Source organism: Dipodomys merriami, unplaced genomic scaffold (assembly GCF_024711535.1).
Source record: "Dipodomys merriami isolate MVZ:Mamm:240054 unplaced genomic scaffold, mDipMer1.0.p SCAF_8, whole genome shotgun sequence".
NCBI classification, from domain to species: Eukaryota; Metazoa; Chordata; class Mammalia; order Rodentia; family Heteromyidae; genus Dipodomys; species Dipodomys merriami.
Window position 1 is genome coordinate 49,363,102 of NW_027206401.1, and position 21,717 is coordinate 49,384,818.

Sequence of the window (21,717 nt, forward strand, 5' to 3'; positions counted from 1 at the left end):
ACAAAATTATCCTAGAGTTTCCAGTTAAGTAAATCACTCAAATATGTATGTAAATACAAAGCCATTCCCTAAAATATTCAGAATTTTAAATACCGGAAATTTTTATGCACAACTATTTCCACAGGGAAATGTTGACATCAACTCACATATTGTGTGCTTTTTTTTTTCCTTTTGTGGGTCATGGGGCTTGAACTCTGGGCCTGGGCATTGTCCCTCAGCTCTTCAGCTCAAGGCGAGTGCTCTACCACTTGAGCTACAGCTCCACTTCCGGTTTTCTGGTGGTTTATTGGAGAAAGGAGTCTCACGGTTTTTCCTGCCCAGGCTGGCTTTCAACCACGATTCTCAGATCTCAGCCTCCTGAGTAACTAGGATTACAGGCATGAGCCACCAGCGCCGGGCTGTGTGCTTTTTTTTTTTTTTTTTTGGATGTATATCAGTTGGTACACATGTGCTAGTGTTTATCTTATCCTAAATACTATAAAATTCATGTAATTGAGGTAGGAAAGCCCAGTTTACCATGATTCAAGCAAGATTAATCATCTGTGAAAATAAAGATAATATTCATCAATACAGTTTAAAGTTGCTTGAAACATGCTATATAATTACTCAGTTATGGGATTCTGTTTTAGATTAAATGAGTACAAAGGTCTGGGAAAAATGAATTTAAATGGGGTCTTTGTAGAAGGGATATCCTTTTATATCAAAGTTCATGACATTCTGTATTTCTCACACAGTGCAGTGATATAAATATTGCTCACAGCTAGAAACCTAACCTAATTTGTTTATTGAGTTAAAACACTATTCAGTCAGTTGGTTGCTGTGACTCAAATCTGTAATCCTGGCTACTCAGAAAGCTGAGATCTAAGGATGAAAGGCTGGCCTAGGCAGGAAAGTCCATGAGACTCTTATTTCCAATAAGCTGGAATCGGAGATGTGATTTAAGTGGTAGAGTGCCATCCTTGGCAAAAATGCCAAGGAAGAATATACCCTGACCCTGAGTTCAAGCCCCAGGACCGATGAAAAATACCACTATTCAATCAAAGTGACCTATCAGTACTGCTTCTCTGAATCCATTAATCCATTTCTTCTACAAGATTGGGTTATTACAAAGAGAATCACAGCAAAGAAAATACTGATTGCCTATTAAATTCATGGGTCACATAGTATCAAAACTTGAACTTTTATTTCTATAGTTATATGAACCCAAATTTTTCTGAGGCCTCTTATGAATTATTCTTCCCTCAAGGTGAGTCCATTTAAAAAAAATCATCTTGATACAGAACTACATTCTTAACAAACTCATCAAAACACAAAAGTCACCAGGATATGCCATCTTCTAAAATATTCTCTTGATAACACTGACATTTATGTGAATGTCTTTGGCTTGACATCATTATTTTGCATGAAAAAAAACTGACTAAAAGTGAGGGTTTTCTCTTGGGAGAACCACAGCAATTTATTCAAAAGACATGGGAAGAAAGATATACCCTAAGTCTCAGTGTCAAATGGAAATTCCAACTTCTTCCAGTCTTCCTGATATACAAGGGATGGTGCTCAGGCCCTGAGTTCAAGCCCCAGTACTGGCACAAAATAAAAAAGAATTAAGATTCATTTTCTAGCTTCCAAGTTTTTGTTTTGTCTTAATTGCTTGAGCTTATTGTTTGAATATAAACACATTGCCAGCTCTTAGCCTGTGAATTTTTTGTTCTAGAATACATATGTGGAACTCAGTTTCCTTGTTCATGTCTTACATTTTACACTACAGCATTCACCTCCTCCCACCCTCCTTGAGACTACAGTCACACTTAGCTTGTACCTGCTCTGCTGTCTCCACTCACACTGTAATTGGTTGATCTTGGCTTCTATGCTATTGTATTAGAATCAAATGGATTGTGCTTGTTTGCTTTTAATCTTAAAAAATCTATTGATTTGAATTGCTTAACTATCAAACATATTCTTTTCTTTTTAGGACCATTTCTGGGTCTCTTAAGAACCACCTAGTAAAATTTTAGAATTTTAGACACATACAATCTACCACCTGGTAGAATTTTAGACACATACAATTGTTGATGTCTCATTCAAAGTGCAAAGTAAATTTCTAGCTATTTCCTTGCAGTGTGTAATTTCCAGAAATCTCTGATTGTAATTGTCTTAGTCTTAAACCTAGAGGAGAATACATTTCACTGAGAGAAAAATCTAGGGATGAAACAAAAGTTAATGAGCTTGGAGTATGGGTCACTCCTAACTGCCAGAGTTCTAATTTCTTATGTTACTGATTCTGGATTCTCTGAACTTGTGTTTTGCAAAGCTTAATATGTATACTAATCCCTGAGATCTTCAAAAGAAAATTCTAATCCCATAATTTGGTACTTCTAATAAACCCCATTTGAGAGGTTATATAAAGTAATCGAATCAAAAGACAATGTGCAGGTACTTCTACCAAGCAGGCCTCGAGAGTTATTAAGTTCTGAAAAGAAAACCAACTTTTCTGATAGATCAATTTCCAAGACCCACTTCTGAAAATAAGAAAGTTGAAAATCATGAGAATGGTGCATGTGCATTCCCAAACGGAGTTACTATGATGTGTGTCCAAATCTGCCTAATTAGATAATACCTGGAGTCCAACCTGCCTTCCTCTGCTATTCCCTCTAACAAGCCATGGGAGAAGAGACCACCATGAATGTTACCAGCAACATCCCTAAGGGTCAAAGATACACAGAGTTTACTTCACTTTCTTATCACAGGCAGGAAGAGTGGCAAAAATTATTGACCCTTCTTTTAGTCAGCTGCATATCTAAAAATAAGATAAAAACCCAGAGGTGTAGGTGAGAGAAAGCAGAAATAGGTGTCAAGCTGGTATGAAGTTTGGGCCTTCATATTCTACACTGGGAAAATGAATCTGGAAACTTAATTTTCAACTAGAAAAATTCCATGATTAAAAGTAGTATGGAAGTTCCTCAAAAGACTCCACATAGAGCTCCCTTATGACCCAGCAATCCCACTTTTGGGCATTTACCCAAATGATCACAAACAAGACCGCACTAAAGCTACCAGCACGACTATTTTATTGCAGCATTATTTACCATAGCTAAGATATTGAACCAACCCAGATGCCCCTCAGTAGATGAATTGATCAAGAAAATGTGGTATATATACACAATGGAATTCTATGCCTCCATCAGAAAGAATGACATTGCCCCATTTGTTAGGAAATGGAAAGACTTGGAAAAAATTATATTAAGTGAAGTAAGCCAGGCCCAAAGAAACTTACATCCCATGGTTTCCCTTATTTGCAATAACTAGTATATGTCTACGAAAAGCAGAAAAGGTCAGATAAGATGATGTTAAACAAAATGAACCCCAAGATAAGGACTCAAATGTTTTTTCTTTCTTGCGATTGTTTCTAACATATTTATAAGATATTTCTTTTTTTTTAATTTTTTTTGGGGGGTCCAGTCGTGGGGCCTGAACTCTGGGCCTGGGCACTGTCCCTCAGCTCTTCAGCTCAAGGCTAGCGCTCTACCACTTGAGCCACAGTGTCACTTCTGGTTTTTTATTTTCTGCTTATGTGGTGCTGAGGAATCAAACCCAGGGCCTCATGCATGCAAGGTAAGCACTCTACCACTGAGCCACCTTTCCAGCCCCTATAAGATATATTTCTTTGTTGCTTTGTATGTCCCTCCCCCACGCTATAACCCCTGCTTTCACTGTATTTGATGTTGGTATAATTTGTGGAGGGGAAGGGAAAAAAACAACTTGTTTAAATAGGGATACAGGTGGACCCATTGCAACAATGAGATGTACAAGATGATATGTCGAAAAATGAACTTTACAACTTTGGTGTGGGGGGGAGCAGTGGTGTGGGGGGGGTGGATGGGGAGGGATGGTAAGGTGAAACAAAGGAGGAGGCAACAATGCTTGATAAGAAATGTACTCATTATCTTGCCCATGTAATTGTAACCCCTCTGTACAGTATTTTCACGATAAAAAAAGAAAGAAAGAAAAATTCCATGATTACTAACAGGTGCTTCTCCTGGAGTGGACATGCTTGGGTCCATCTACACAGCTAGAGGGGAGCTGTGTACCATCTCATAAACATGAAAGGGGGACATGGAGGCTTGCTAGCCAAACAAGTTCCATCCACACTGAAGTACAGTCCTCTTCAGTGGGGCTTTCAGTAGGCTGTTAGGATCAGAGACCCGTGTGCCCCCATGAGGGAGAAGGCTGCTGTGTTTCCTCCTCTGTACTCCAAGTTGTAGCCTGCACTCACATTAGCAGTGCCTGCTATTGATTGGCTGCTTCTAACCAACTGTGCAGTCCTTTTGTCTCTACTCACCCACACATATGTTATCCAGAGCTTTCCTCAGTTACTCAGCAGACTTTTACAGTTCCCTTGCATGACGCACTGCTTGGCTAGCTACAGCTTCCCAGATATGTGGTGTGGTGGTAGCAGAAGGAGGGAGAGACTGATCCCAGTTCTGCAGCCAGACAGACTCAACTTGGATCCCAGTTTACCCACTGTGTGGCTGCTTGTTTTGCATCTACAAAAGATATATACCTAATTCACTGGATCATTGAAAGAACTGAATGAAATAATGCTCACAAAGGTCTGCCACAGCATGAGTTTAATAAATTCATAGTGTTATAATTATGCTTTCTAAATATCCTGTCTGCACTCTTGCCTCACGTTTTCAAATGCTGTAGTTCTCCTCCTCCCCCGCTTCATCTTCATGAATACATCAAGCTCAGTATTTCTAAAACTGAACCTATTTGCATTCTCAGGAAATTGATTACTCTTTCTTTTCCTTATCCTCATATCTCTACTTGCTATTATTCTTAGGGACAAATAAAATAGCTGGAAGCCACCTTTCAACCCTGTTTTTTTCTTCACTCTTACATTAAATATGTTATCTATTCTGTCATTTAAAATTCATAAATGCCTCCCTTTCTGTCCATTCCAACTGGAATTGTCATGGCTTACACTTTCTTTTTTCTCTCTCTAGCATAAAGAGGTACAATTTCTGTAAATGTTTCTAAGTGACCCCAATTTTAAACACTCTCTCCTATTGTGACAATAACCACATGAACACTTGTTGAGCCATGTTCTAATTCTTGATTCAAGAAACAGAGCCGCTGCACTGGCCTCTGGCCTTGGCTCTCCAACCTTTTTAAATCATGTGTCACTCTTGCACAGAGGGATGATTTGTAAAAAGGAACCTAGCCAGATCACTCCAGAATATAGATACTTCTTTCAGTGACTTCCTATTACCACAAACTCCATTTAAAGTTTAGAAAATTATCCTCTAGAAATTCCCACTCTTGCTATTGAGTCCCATCTCCTGCCAAATCTTCTATACACCCCAACCAGACAGTTATTTTCAAAGAATGGAGACTTCTTGTCTCCCCTCCCTAGGGTCCCTCCTCCATTCTGTTTTTGTCCTCTGATCACCATCAATTCTTTCTATAAAGACTTACAGGGGGTGAGGGGGAATTGACCCAAAGACAGGTAGCCACTATTGCTTCTGTCTTACATGTGAATAATCTACCATGGGCTTGTTCCAGAAACAATTCTTTCCATGTCTGATTCTCCATGTCTCTGACCTCCACAGGGACAGGTCAACAGTCTACTTATTTGTATTGACAAAATGTAGTTGGCCTTTGATTAAATTTTGATGAATTAATGAATGAGCAGGCCTGGAGAAAGGGAGCATTGGACTGTGTGAAAAGGAAATGAAGGACACTCATTGATATCTTTCAGTATGCAGGTCAGTACCATCTCAAATAGATAGATTTTGCAAATCAAACATGTTCTCTGTTCTCTTATACTAAGGGCAATTCTATACCAGGTGCCGGTGGCACATATCTGCAATCCTAGCTACTCAGGAGGCTGAGAACTAAGGCTCTCAGTTCAAAGTCAAGGCAAGTTCGTGAAACTATCTCCAATAAACCTCAAAAAGCTAGAAGTGGAGCTCTGGCTCAAGTGGTAGAATGCTAGCCTTGAGCACAAAATCTCAGGGACACCACTCAGGCCCATAGTTCAAGCCCCAGAACCGGTACCCAAAAATAAATAAGTAAATTATAAAAATGATTCACTATTAGAAATATCAAATACCTGTGGCATCAAAAATGACTATAAAGCCTTCATAAACATTATGTGCCAGCCCTAGGAGTGAGGGCTGATGTCATGGTCATTTGCATAAATTTTGTGCAACCTGCAAAACCAGTTGGTCCCTTGATAAAGACTCCTAGTCCCATGAGAAATATGTGAGTGAGCATTTCTTCTCTTGGAAGTGAAAATTAATGAGGCTAAGCAAAGACAAGTACCCTTCCTCTCCAAGCCAATTCTATTGTTTTCTTGGGCTTTCATACCAGTACCATAGCCTAGAATGGCTTAAACAACAGAAATGTATTGACTCATAGTGGTACCTAGTAGGAGTTGAAGATCAACAAATCCACCACTAGTGGGGTGCATTTGTTCTTAAATTCTAAAAAAGAATATGGCCATGTTCTTCCCCTAGCTTCTGGTACTTGGCTGGAAACCTTTGGCATTCATGAACTCCTCCTGCCTCACCAACCTAGGTTCATCTTCTGACAGTAGCTAAAGCATGTTCACCAAACCATTTCATCCGCTCTGAGCTATAGCGCCATTACTTTAGAATAGGATGCATCCTTTATAGGGTAGCTCCTTTTACTAAAGGAGATGATGGCTATGAAAGCGCCATTCAACTCTAAGAGAAACTTCTACAGATTTCTAATGAAAGATTGACCCCCATCCTATTGTCCTCTGGCAAAATCCCAGGTATGTGTGAACTTGTTTGAAGTGCAGGCAGAACTAAACACACCTAAACATCCCATTGTGGGCCCAACTGAAAGGCCCCCACCTCCCTTGACCTAGGGGCTTTTTCATTAATCGCTGCCTCCTTGATCGGACTGCCTATAAAATCCCAGCTCCTGTCCCAGCAATCTCGCACAACCTCCAAACCCACGGGAAGGACTGTGTGTACTCGCTGTTCCTCAATAAACAGTCCTCTCCTGTTGATGGTCAAATCCAGCCTATTCCTTTTCTGTTCTTCTCCATTTTCCTAACATATGGTGCCGACACCCGGGAAAGGAAAAGCGCCAGGAGTAACTGGGTGCCCTCTGCCGAGGGGCCACCCGCCTCCTTGCCTCCTCTCACCGAGCCTTGCCAGGTTCCTCCTCCTTCCAAGGCCTTTCTCCATCGGGAGCTTACTTTGGGCTAAAGACCCACCTGAAAGACCTCGTGGCCTTTGCCTACATAAGCGGTGCATGCCTCGTAGACGGCCACCCCATGTGGCTTGAGGTATTATTGGTCCCCTGCGTAAACCCAGAAAAGGCCTTATCTCTCTCCCTATTCTCTCTCCCTTACCCTGTCCCCGGACTCTTGATCTCCAGGCAGGAGGCTCTTGACCATTTGATGGACTCCATCCACTACCAAAAAGCCTTCAGGACAAGGTAACCAGCCTGGTCCGTGGAGGATCCCCAACACAGACTCTGGGGACTCCAGGAGTCCCTCCCTTCCTTCCTGTCTGTGGGGTCTCCTGAGACTCCAGGAGGCTCTCCTGTGCTTGACACCCCCACACACACCTTTTAATTAAGACCTTTGGGGACGCCCTCTCCTAATTATTGGGATCTGTCCTTCCTCCTTCCCAAAGCACCAGGGACGCCTGGAGCAGCGGGACAGGCTCCATAGTCCTATCAAATTTTCCAAATTATCTCCCAGGGACGCCCCATTGGCATGCCTGTGGTCCAATCTTAAGACACTGGGCTGGACTGATTTACAGCAAAACAAAAAAACAAACCCAACTCCTGTCCCAACTCTTCAGCACAACCTCCAAACCCGCAGGAAGGTCTGTGCCCGGAGCTGTTCCTCAGCAAACAGTCCTCTCCTGTTGATGATCGAGTCTGGCCTATTCCTTTTCCGTTCTCCATTTTCCTAACACCTAAGACAATGATCAAATCTTATCCCCCTTTAAAGTATACAGAATTTAGCATGCATCAGCAATCATTCCTTTCATTAAAACTAATTAATTCAACTTGGCCCTTAATTTATTTAGAATACAATGTTCATCTCTCAAAACTGAATGTTAAGCTCTTGAAGTGTTGAAAATAAGAGTTCCCCTTCCACCTGTACTAGGTCAAAAAAAAGAAAAGAAAAGAAAAGAAAAGTTCCATATGTCCTGATTTACAGCTGATAACTCCAGAATCACAATGATTTGGACATGACTCCTGAATCAGAGAGGATCAGAGGGATGCTACTTTCCTGAAGGCAGCATCTCAGTTACCCAAAAACAACTCTCTTTCTGTGGTTGCTGCTTGTTTTTCTGCACAGTCTATTGAGAAGACAACATCATCCAGCAAAACTTAGCAGGATTCCCTGAACATCAACCCCTGGGGAACCTGGGGGGAAAATCCCCTTAGTATGATTGCACATCTGGAGGGGTAAGAATGTGAATTCAGAAAACAAGCCCAAAGCAGCCAGCATAAAGCTCCAGCAGTGATTATTCTGGGGTCCTGTGGCCGTGTGGGAGACCTCTGTGCACATTGTTATGGTGGTGTTATTCCTGTATATTGCAAACTCTGACCTGGGGCCTCTTTCTACCATCTGGTGACTCACTCTTTCTCTAAGTTCCAAACTCATGCATAGATAGATCAAAATGTTCCCACAAAATTCTCTTTAGTGTTCAACAAATGGTTAGGGGCTAGGAAAGGGAAAATGGATTGTGATGCAAACAGGAGAAATTGGCCTGATTGTAAGAAATATCCAAATATTAATGCTGCAAGGAATCATTTTGATGGAAAATTATCCTTGAAGCCACAGCTGATACCACGCTCGATTTGTGGCATCCATCTTTAGGGTAATTGGACTACAATGCTTTGTCCTAACAAGTGATGGTTAGGAGATCATTAGATCTTAGAGGGATGTATTTCACAACATTTAAATCAACCTAAGTTATTAGGCCCTAAAGAGCACAAATGAACATCATTTTTTATTTTATTGAAATGGTTTGCAATTATTCCTGCTGGGAGATTTATCCATTTGCATCATTCAGTTTTAGAATTTTATTCCTTTGATCTTGCCATAATATCATGATTAATTGATTGATTCAAGGGTTCCAGGGTCAATAAACTCAGTATTTGTTATTATTTATTATTTAACTATTCCCAGTGTGCTGGCTGGTATTCAGAGGCTAAAGAAAACACAGTCCACTCCCACAGCTTCTTAAAGAATTAGTTATACAGGGAAGGAGGGAGAGAAGAGAAAGTAATGCTCCTTTATTGCTCCATTAGGTAAATACTAATGGGAGAAAGAGAAGCAAAAAATGCATCTGTGTTTATATTAGCCATTATTGAAACATGTTATGAAGATCTGGATTTGTTAGTCACATTTAATTTACTTCTTAATTTCCAAATATTTATGTGCATCTACATTTATATCTGCACCATCATCTGAGATGAAAGCTCTCACTTTAATTACCCTTCACATTGTAAAAATGATTCTACTTGTGCATTGCTCAAGAAACATGCAGGCTTAGAAAAAACAAGTTCAGAAGAGTAAAAACATATACAAGTGCAAGGATTTTGATTGTCTCCTGGTGAATGGACACTTTACTTAGATGAATAGTAAATTCTTTTCCATTTGAATAAATACTCCACAAGATGGACTTAGCAGTGGCAAAGAATGCATCACTGATTCCAAGAAAACAGAACTTCATAATGCTTCATTTGCTGTTAGATTATCAGGCAAGTGTCCATTTACCAGGGTAAAATTTAAATCATTTGGGTAGAACCAAATTCACCACAACAGAAGCACTGCAGTGAATAAATGAGCTTCCACATTAATGATGCAATTGCTCATATCCTGTGTTTACAAATGAATTATCATTGAAACAAATAGCTTTAAAAGGAGACTGGCTTTAAAAAAAAAAAAGAAGAAGAAGAAGAGACTAGATATTATAGCCTACATCCAAAGACAAACACTATGGCAGCATGATTATTTTTTTAGTGGTTATTCTACATTTTATAAGAGATTATTCTACATTTTATAAATATAGATGGGGAGAGCTAAGTCTTCTAAAATAAATTCAGTATTACCACAAAGATATAAAAACCCTCAGGATTTTCAGAGAACTGTCTTTTCTTAAGCTACATTTCTAGTCATAAACTGTCAAATTATACAAAAATGCTGTTACACAAATATGCTATTCTCACTTGAAGCTCCAGGAGAGATGTTTCCATAATTCAAAAATGGAATTCGTCACCAAAGACCCAATAAAACCCTATAGGTGTGAGGAAGCTACTGAGCGAAGATTGATGGTATGTCTTAAAAGCACAAGCTGTGTAAAAGATGAAACCATCCATCCTGCTGCTGTCCCAGTGGAACCTGATGAAAGGCACATGCGATACCACATGTCCTACATGACAGGCAGGACAACAATGGTCGACCAGATGTTCTTTTCCTTCTCATTTGCACAGTTAGGACATATGGCAACTGGGAAGATTGAAGCCATCTCTAAGCCGTGATGTGAATGACTTGAAGTATAATTATTTTAAACCCTAGACCTACACCTGTAATGAATGAATGGTGTTTAGAATCTCTGAAAACAAACATTGTATATTTAATCTAAATCATAATCATGATAAGTAAATATGCCTTATGTCATACGGTGTTTTTTAAATGTCTTATACATTTGCTGTCCCTGAAATAAATCATAGCTCTTCATTGCAGAGTTTTATTTGAAGAAAAGGTCTCGTTTCCTTACACATGTTAAACTTGGGAGTACTTTGACACGTGCAATAGCAATATTTGGATGTCAGTAAGATCTACATTTCAGCACCAAGGGATGATTTGATATATAAAACATCTGGTGTATTTGTGAGCGAGTGACATGTTTAACAGTGGTTTCCATATACTTTCTGGTTAAGTAGAACATTTGGTAGCACATTCATTTTCTGGTGCATGTACCTGTTTAAGGGTAATGTATATTGATTATCTTTTTTTGGGGGGGGGGCGTCCAGTTGTGGGGCCTGAACTCTGGGCCTGGGTGCTGTCCCTCAGCTCTTCAGCTCAAGGCTAGCACTCTACCACTTGAGCCACAGCGCCACTTCCGGCTTTTTTCTTATGTGGTGCTGAGGAATCGAACCCAGGGCCTCATGCATGCAAGGCAAGCGCTCTACCACTGAGCCACCTTCCCAGCCCCTATTGATTATCTTAAGTAAGACTAACATGCAAAAAGAAAACAAATGTGCTTGCCCTTTTGAAAACAGATAACCTAGCTCCAACTTACTGCTGCTATTCTCTCACGTAAGGACAGAGGGGATAGAATCCTGATAGTAACTTACAGAGCCAAAGAAATCCCAAGCTCTGAAACTAGGCTTGCTGAGAATTCCTAAGGAGTGTATTGTAATTAGGACTCTGTTTTCTTAGATTAGAAGGAGGCTGGAAGAAACATTTATTCTTTCTTCTTGAAACATAATTGATTTCCAGAAAAGGAAACTCTGCCCCACATATGTTTTTGAGGTTTCTGTTTTGACAAATCTCCTAAAATTCGAGTAATGTCAACTCGCCATGTGTACCTTGAAGAAATATGACAAACAGGATACATTTAAAGACAATTACCCTGCTGTAAAACATAGTGTAATTGATTTCTACACAACTTCCCCTGGTGTAAGTCATCGCACAGCAGTGTTTTGAAGTCAGTATATAAGCCACATGAAAGAGGGGAATAAGGTTTGAAGTTTCATTCTGGTGTAAGATATTCCAAACAAATCCAGCTTCTGAGTTGGACACATACCTCGAAAACAATACACATGAGATTGTGGAAGAATTCAACCAAAAGAGATAGACAACAAAAGCCCAAGAAAACAAGCAATAGTTTCTGAGACCGAAAACATACAGGAGGAAGGACTTAACAGTATCATATTTGAACACCATTAGGCCCATCTCCTCTATCAGTGTCATACACCGAATAATCTTTATTATTACTATTAACTTCGCCCTAATGAATACTGAATATTGATAATATGGGCAGAATTTTGAGGTCAAGTCCATTCTGAAAAGTCAGTTTGAATTGACCTAGGAGACTGACTGGCCCTTCCACATCATGGGCTTATGGATTTTTTTTTTTTTTTTTTTATCTGTAGACATATATCTGTGTCTGCAAACCAGACCAGAGGGAATCAGCAGGAACACAACCACACCATGTCCAGGAATCTCCAAGCAAAATTGATTCTCACCATGTCACTGCTCTGTCTTTTGTTTTCTGTGTTTTCCTGCTCAACAACATTTAGTGTTTTCCCTTTCTTTACCCCACTCTCCACCACAACAACAATATGTTATTCTATTGGTGAACAGCACTGCCCACCCAGCAATACTACCTTATCCTTGTAGACATTCAGAAAGTCTAAAAACAAATCTCCTCTGGTCCTAATTTTCTGCATCTGGATGTTTTGTTATTTCTTTTAACATGAATAGATATTGGATTTTGTCACGTGCTTTTTTTTTAACCAGCAGACATGGTCATATGGTTTTTCTACTTTAGCTTGTTTGATTTAGTGGATTATGGTGAATTTGTTGGAGGTGGTGGTGGTGTTTAACATTTTAATCTTGTGTTTTCTGATTTATTTTATGCTTGTAAAAAAATACCACAAGTTGGGCCATTTTGTGAGAATATTGAATATAAATCTTGGATACATATGAGACATTTTATCTAAATAATCAGATTATTCATCTGCAATAATATTTTGGTGTTCAATTAGGCCTTATTTTTTTTTAATTTTTTTATTGTAAAGATACTATACAGCCGGGCGCTGGTGGCTCACGCCTGTAATCCTAGCTACTCAGGAGGCTGAGATCTGAGGATCGCGGTTCAAAGCCAGCCCGGGCAGGAGAGACCGTGAGACTCCTATCTCCAATAAACCACCAGAAAACCGGAAGTGGCGCTGTAGCTCAAGTGGTAGAGTGCTCGCCTTGAGCTGAAGAGCTGAGGGACAGCGCCCAGGCCCAGAGTTCAAGCCCCATGACTGACAAAAAAAAAAAAAAAAAAAAGATACTATACAGAGGGTTACAGTTACATGAGTGAGGTAATGAGTACACTTCCTCTTGAACATTGTTACCCCCTCCATTGTTTTCCCCCTACCATCCCCTCCCTCCCTCCCTTCCCCGAGGTTCTTTTTTTTTTTTTTTTTTGATTGTGATTAAGTGATTACTTAATTTCCGGAAATTCACAGTATTGTGGAATAATGATGCTCATTTAAAGTCACAAGTTCATTCTAACTTTCCTGGAGCAAATTGTCTATCACAGTCTGTAATATATAACGGTGCTCACATGTTATATACCATATATGTGATCAGCAGCATGGGGATATTTGGTAGTGGTTCAACCAGATGAGTGGGAGTTCTTTGTTTCTTAAGTCCTGTTAGTTTTGTCATATCACCTAACATTTTGGATTTATCATCCACTTATCAGGGAGACCATGTACTGTTTGTCTCTTCGTTCTTGGCTTACCTCGCTCAACATGATTCCTTCTAGCTCCATCCATTTCCCTGCAAATGCCATTATTTTGTCATTTCTAATGGCTGCATAATATTCCATTGTGTATAGATACCACAATTTTTGGATCCATTCATCTGTGGTGGGGCATCTAGGTTGTTTCCATATCCTAGCTATTGCGAACAGTGCTGCAATAAACATGGAGGTGCACGTGTCCTTGTATATTGGTTCCTGTTGGTCAGGGTAGATGCCTAGAAGTGGTATGACTGGGTCATAAGGGAGGTCAATCTTTAGCTTTCTAAGGACCATCCAGACTGCTTTCCAAAGTGGTTGTATAAGTGTACATTCCCACCAGCAGTGTAATAGCGTTCCTCGTTCTCCACATCTCCTCCAGCATTTGTCATTGGCTGATTTGTGGATGTGGGACATTCTGACTGGGGTAAGGTGGTATCTCAGGGTTGTCTTTATTTGCATTTCCTTCACCACCAGGGATGATGAACATTTCCTCATGTGTTTCTTTGCCATTTTTATTTCTTCATTTGGGAAGTCCTTCTTCAGTTCCCTTGCCCATTTAGTAATTGGTTTGTTAGGTTTGGGAGGGATAAGTTTCTTGAGTTCCCTGTATATACAGGATGTTAACCCCTTGTCTGATATATTGCTGGTAAACATTTTTTCCCAATTAGTTGGTTGTCTTTCTAGCTTGGTTGCGATAGCTTTATCTGTGCAGAAGCTTTTTATTTTAAGGTAGTCCCATTTGTCGAGTCTCTCTCCAGCTTGTTGTGACCCTGGGACTCTGTTCAGGAAGTTCCTGCCTGTGCCTATTAGTTCAAGTGTCTCTCCTACTCTGTCCTGCAGTAGTTTCAGAGATTCAGGTTTAATGTTAAGGTCTTTAATCCATTTTGAGTTGATGTTGGTGCATGGTGATAGGCTGGGGTCCACTTTTAGTTTTCTGCATGTGGCTGCCCAGTTTTCCCAGCACCAGCGGTTGAAGAGGCTGTTTCTTCCATTGTATGTCTTTGGCTCCTTTGTCGAATATCAGCTGGCTGTAGGCCTGTGGATTTATTTCTGGATCTTCTATTCTGTTCCATTGGTCTTCGGGTCTGTTTTTGTGCCAGTACCATGCTGTCTTTGTTATTATAGCTCTGTAGTAGAGTTTGAAGTTCGGCATGGATAGCCCTCCCATATTGTCTTTATCCCCTAGAATTGTTTTGGCTATTCTAGGTCTTTTGTTGTTCCATATGAATTTTTGGACTGTTTTCTGTATTTCAGTGATGTACGTCATTGGGATTTTAATAGGAATTGCGTTGAATTTGTATATTAGTTTTGGAAGTATTACCATCTTTACTATATTAAGTCGGCCTATCCAGGAGCATGGGAGGTCTTTCCATTTCCTAGTGTCTTCTGCAATTTCTTTCTTTAACTTTTTATAGTTCTCATTAAATAGTTCTTTTACATCTTTGGTTAGGTTAATTCCTAAATATTTTATTTTTTGGGAGGTTATTGTGTATGGGGTTGCTCCCTTTATTTCCCTCTCTTCCTGTACATTATCAGTGTATAGGAATGCAACTGATTTTTGTGGGTTTATTTTGTATCCTGCTATTTTGCCGAAGTGATTTATGATTTCTAAGAGTTTGGGGATGGAGTTTTTGGGATCGTGGAGGTATAGTATCATGTCGTCTGCAAAAAGGGATAGTTTAACTTCTTCTTTCCCTATGCGGATCCCTTTAATGTCTTTTTCTTGCCTTATTGCCCTGGCTAAGGGTTCCAGGACTATATTGAAGAGGAGTGGAGACAGTGGGCATCCTTGCCTTGTTCCTGATTTTAGGAGAATTGGTTGTAGCTTTTCCCCATTAAGTATAATATTGGCTATTGGTCTGTCATAAATGGCTTTTATTGTTTTTAGAAATGTTCCTTCTATTCCTATTTTATCCAGAGCTTTTAGCATGAATGAATGTTGAATTTTGTCAAAGGCCTTTCTGCATCTGTGGCGATAATCATGTGATTCTTGACCTTGGCTCTGTTGATATGTTGGATTACATTTATTGACTTACGTATGTTAAACCATCCCTGTGTCTCTGGGATGAAGCCTACCTGGTCATAGTGAATTATTTTTTTTATGTGTTTCTGGATTCTGTTAGCTAGAATCTTGTTAAGGATCTTTGCATCTGTGTTCATCAAGGAGATTGGCCTGTAATTCTCCTTTTTGGTTGGGTCTTTGCCTGGTTTGGGGATGAGTGTGATATTGGCTTCGTAGAATGAGTTTGGGATAGCTCCCTCCTTCTCTGTTTCTCTGAAGAGCTTGAGGAGTATGGGTATTAGTTCTTGTTTAAAGGTCTTATAGAATTCTGCTGTGAATCCATCTGGTCCTGGGCGTTTTTTTTTGTTGGAAGACTTTTGATAGCTTCCTGTATCTCATTATAGGATATTGGCTTATTTAATTGGTTAACTTCTTCTTTGCTCAGTTTGGGCAACTTGTATTTCTCTAAAAATGCATCCATTTCTGCCCGATTTTCTTCCTTTAGAGAGTATAGCTTTTGAAAGTAGTCTGTTAGAATTGTTTGGATATCTTGGGTACGTGTTGTGATGTTTCCCGTGGCATCCCTAATCCTATTAATATGGGTTTCCTCTCTTCTTTTTTTAATTAATCTAGCCAATGGGCCATCAATTTTGTTTATTTTTTCAAAGAACCAGCTTTTTGTTTGGTTTATTTTGGTTATGGTTTTCTGATTTTCTAATTGGTTAATCTCTGCTTTTAATTTGGTTATCTGGCTTCGTCTAGTAGCTTTAGGTCCCATTTTTTCTTGTTTTTCTAGCTGTTTTAATTGCAACATGAGATTATTTACTTGGTCTGTCTCCATTCTCTTGATGTGGGCATTGAGGGCAATAAATTTGCCCCTCAGGACTGCTTTTGCTGTGTCCCACAAGTTTCTTTGTGAGGTGTTTTCATTTTCATTAAGTTGTAGGAAATGCTTTATTTCTTCTCTGATCTCTTCTGTTATCCAGGCATTGTTAAGGAGTGTGCTGTTCAATTTCCATGTATTAGAGAAATTTCTGCGGTATGCTTTGTTATTGAGAGCTAGCTTGATTCCACTGTGGTCAGATAGGATACAGGGGATTATATCGATCCCTTTGTATTTGCTTAAGTTCCTTGCATGAACTATGATATGGTCTATTTTGGAGAAAGTTCCGTGAGCTGCTGGGAAGAATGTGTACTGTGTTGTTTTAGGGTGAAATACTCGGTAGATGTCAGTTAATTCCACTTGAAGTATGGCCTCTCTTAATTCAGTAGCTTCTTTGCCAATCCTCTGGTTGGTAGACCTGTCCTTTGGTGAGAGTGGTGTGTTAAAGTCTCCTAGTATTATCGTATTGGGATCTATTTTATTCTGTAAGTTTGAGAGCATTTGTTTGACATATCTGGGTGCACCAATATTTGGGGCATATAAGTTGATGATGGTTATATCCTCCTCTTGGATTGTTCCCTTTATTAATATGTAGTGTCCGTCCTTGTCTTTCTGTACTGATTTTAATGAAAAGTTTATCTTGTCAGATATCAGGATAGCTCCACCTGCTTTCTTACTAGGGGCATTTGATTGGTAGATCCTTTTCCACCCCTTCACTCTGAGTTTGTTTGTATGTTTGGCTGAGAGGTGAGTCTCCTGAAGGCAACAGATGGATGGGTCTTGTTTTCTGATCCAGTCCTCAGTTCGTTTTCTTTTAATTGGCAAATTCAGCCCATTTATATTAAGAGAAAGTATAGAGAGATGCATTGTTGTCCCTGCCATTCCGTTTTCCTAAGTTTTTCTTCTTTCCTTTCCTCCTGTGCTTGCTCAGTTAGACTTTGAGTAACGCCTGTTTGGGGCAGGCCCCAGTTCCTGGTTGCTTTCTTCAGGTTGTGTCCCTCCTCTTAGAATTCTTTGTAATGCTGGCTTAATGTTTATGTATTCATTTAGTTTTTCTTTGCTATTAAAAGTTTTCAGTTCTCCATCAAATGTGAATGCTAGCTTTGCCGGGTATATCAGTCTGGGTTGGCAGTTATTGGCTCTCAGGGCTCGTATGGTGCTTTCCCAGGCTTTTCTTGCATTCATTGTTTGTGTAGAGAGATCTGCAGTGATTCTTATTTTTTTCCCGTTGTAGTATAGCTCCTTCTTCATTTTTGCTGCATGCAGGATTGTTTCCTTTTTTTTTTTTTTTTGTTTTTTTTGCTTATGTGGTACTGGGGAATCGAACCCAGGGCCTCATGCATGCAAGGCAAGCGCTCTACCACTGAGCCACCTTCCCAGCCGTTTCCTTATTATTCAGATCTATCATTTTTACTATAATGTGTCTAGAAGTGTTTCTCCTGGGGTCTTGCTTGTTAGGTGTTCAATAAGCTTTTGTGATGTAGTTAAGATGGTCGTTTTTGAGGTGGGGAAAATTTTCATTGATTATATTGTTAAATAGGTGTTGCATTCCCTTGCTCTGGAATTCCTCACCTTCGTCCACTCCGATTATGCAAAGGTTAAATTTTTTAGCATTATCTGCTTGCTCTTGAATTTCCCTTTGGTTTAATTTGAGTGATTTTTCCATATCTGTCACTTTTTGGTCCATTTGGTGTATTCTATCTTCTGTATCTGACACTCTACCTTCCATTTCATTCACTCTGTTGACAGTGGCTTCTATTGTGGTTTGCATGGAGGAAATGGATCCCTTTATGGATTCAATGTTGGTTCTCAGAGTACTGATCTCACCTCTCAATGAGGTATGCATTACCTCTAATTTGGCGTTTATCTCACTTCTTACTGAGGTTTGTGCAGCTTCTATTTTTGCATGCATCTCTTGTTTGATACCCTGTATCTCTTTGGATAGTTCATCCTTGTGCTCTTTCAATTTCTGATCAATTTCTCGCTTTATTTCTTGAGCCATTGCCTCCAGCAACCCTTGGATGTAGCTTTTGTCTTCCATTCCTGCTTTGCTCCCACTGGGGCTCTCCCCTGTGTGGCTGCTGGCTTTTGAGGTGAGCTTGCTGTCCTGGGTGGTGGTAAACCTTGTGATTTTTCTCTGTGATTTTCGCATGGAGGTTCAGGAGACTGCTCTTCAATTTTGTTTTGGTGTGTCTGTCTTTGCTTGGTTGCTGATTCTGTATTGGTAGAGAGAGTCTGTGCCTGATCTGGGTTCTGTTGGGAGCCTATTTCCAGCTGCTATTCTGACTTACTTAGGATTCTCAGCTCTCTGCTGTAGATTGCTGGCAGTTCCTGCCTTTGGAAGGGTTGAGCAGCCTAGACTGCTTTTGTTTGCTCCTACTGGTGCTCTTGTGAAGAACAGATGCTCTGGATGCACTCTCCCAAATACTGGAGTCTGCTATGGGCTCCTGATGTGTTTTTGTTTGTTTTGGGCTGGTTGTGGGCTTGAACTCTAGGTTTGGGTGCTGTCCCTCAGCTTTTCAGCTCAAGGCTGGCACCCTACCATTTGAGCCACAGCACCACTTCTGACCCTTTTTGCTTTTGTGATGCTGAGGAATCAGATCCAGGGCCTCATACATCCAAGACTATCACTCTATTGCTGAGCCACCTTAACAGTCTGAGCTCCTGCTTACTATCAGGTTCTGGCAGCCTGTGTTGCCCAATTCCCAGTCTAGGGTATATGGGTGGAGTTTTGGTGGGGTTTGGGCTTCTCTTGTCCTGGGCCTCCAGGTCTTTTGTTGTCACAGGCGTGCTTCCCAGGGAGTGTTGTTTCCTGGTTTTCTCCCCTCTGTTGAGGCGTATGCTCAGCTTTTTACTTCAGTTGGGAGGAGTTGGTTGTGTTGTTCAGGCGCCGGATCCCCGGGCCTGGTTCCAGCCCCAGCCTGGAGAGCGCTCGTTAGGCCTGTGCTGATGTGTATACCACCTAGGTTATGCAGCCTGGAGCGCACTCGTTAGGCCTGTGCTGATATGTATACCACCTAGGTTATACAGCCTGGGGGACACAGTTCAAATTTCTTCTACTGTTGGTAGTCTTGACCCAGGGGCGCTGTTCCTGGCTTGGGCATTTAAGCTCCCTTCCAGGGGCGCTCTTGCTCTAGCCTGGCCAGCTGAGTGTGCTCCACGGGCTGGTGGAGCTCTCAAACAGTTCCCAGTTTTAGTGGGTCCTGTGGTCCGGGTGTTGGGGTAGGGAGTCTAGGTCAGGGTCTGGGGATTCCCTCCAGCTCTGGTCTCCCTTGAGGGCTACACTTCCCCTGTGGGGTACTCACCCTGGAGCTGGTTGTTTCTGTGTGGTGTAGGTCGTCAGTTGCTGTTGCAATCCGAGTTCAGTTGGGGTGGTTGCGGGCTGGGTTGGGCGGTTGTGGCTCTGTGTGATTCTTTTCTGTCTCTGCCTCTGTCGAAGCTGTCGGGTCAAAAGTGTCCATGCTCAGGCAGCTTCTTCACCGTGCCTCTGGGGCCTGAGCGGCCCCGCCACCGGGTCGTTGTGATCGCGATTGGGCGGGTGTTCTGCCGACAGGTCCCTTTGTCGCGCTGCTGGTGCCGAGCGGCTTTGGCAGGATGGAGCCTCTCTGCTCGGGTGGAGAGTGAGGGCTGGGGGTGGGATCCTTGTGGAGACTCCCGGCTGGTAGGTTTCCTGGCGATCCGCTGTTCTGCAAACCGGTACCTGGTGATCTGAAAGCGGCCCCCTGTGTCTCTGGGGCTCCTGCAGCCCCCCCCCACCCCCGGCCGGCTGGCCGGCGGCTTGGCGCACTACCACGCGGCCAGTAAAGGTTGGGGGAGGGGTCTTCACTTTTCTCTGTTCTGAAATTCTTCTTTTCCTCTCTTTCTTTTTTTGTTATTCTCCGCCTCTGGTTTTTCTCTGAGTGTTCGTCTTTTTGTTGTTGTCGGTCTCTTGGGGAGATTAAGCGTTGGAACTCAAACTCTCTTTTTGGTTGGAGAGAGCTGTGGCGTTTCCCTACTGCCCCGTCGCCATCTTGGTCCCCCCCCTCCCCCCTTATTTTTTAAATTATCATTAAATAGCTGTAAAAAGAAGTTGTCATTTAACAAAGCAGCGTATAAATTGGTGCTTCCTGATCAATGTCACCTATTTCAACATTCTCACCCATTCATTATTTTTTCACATGAGGAGGGTAACTGAATTCTATCCAATGAGTACAATAAGCAATAAAAGTGACCTGAACATTTTCTAACATCAGCAACAATATAGGGAACATTTATTAATATTGTTCTTTTAATATGGCGAAGAGAATATTGTTACTAATTTACAAGAATATTTTCATTCTTACCAAAAAAGCATGGAAGCTCGAGGATTCTTTAAATTCCTTCTTTTCCTAAGAAAAAAAATAATTCCTATCTTTCTAGGCCAGAATATTGAGTGTAAAATAGTATTTTAATTTTGATAAGCCACAGAAAACAGGTTTTTCTTTATAAATTTCAGCAGGAAATGGACTATTTTGATAGGCCTACATTACCAACTAGTAATTGGAAACTATTTACTGCTAAGACTTTTAAATCTTACTGCATTTCTCAGCTAGAAGTATAAATAGGATCATATTTGGTGACAGATACATAGAGCACCATATCTGGCCTCTTTTACAGGATTCAAGTCCCTCTGCTGAGCTAATGTGCAATGAAATATTAATAGAGCATGAATATCCCGGGAGGGGGGTGGTGGTGGTGGTGGTATTTTGTTTCCTATACTGAATGTTCTCATCTGGAAGTTAACTTCTAAGTCAGGTGTTAAGGCACCAGACAGAGGATCTAGAAATCTAGTCAGAGGGGCTTAGAGTCCCTCCTCAAACAGACCATAAGATTGGTGGCCTAGTCCAATAACATACAATGCTTTTCAGAGTCCTTGGCCAGGTGATTGCTATTTTATTTGTTACAGAAAAAAAAAAAAGTCCACCACTCAGAGACAGCCTTGTGTAAAAAAGATGAATTTATTGGGGAAGTGGATAGCTGCCCACCCAGGGCCGCAGCACAGACTTGGGAGCTCAAACTGTGACCCCACACAGCCCACAGGCTAAGGTTTTTAAAGGCAAAATCTATGCCGTCAAGTCAGGCCACATGCAGGTGGCTGATGGAGTTACAGTCTGCCTTATAGTCGCTGTTTAAACTAACCTATCATTTTGGTTTGAATTGGTGGGTGAATTTGGTGGACAAAAGGTGGGGCTTACATTTTGGTGAGCAAAAGGCAGGGATTTTCTGGTAAGTTTGCCCATCTGCAAAGCCCCAGAAACAAACAGGGCTGCAGGGCAACTCGGATATTA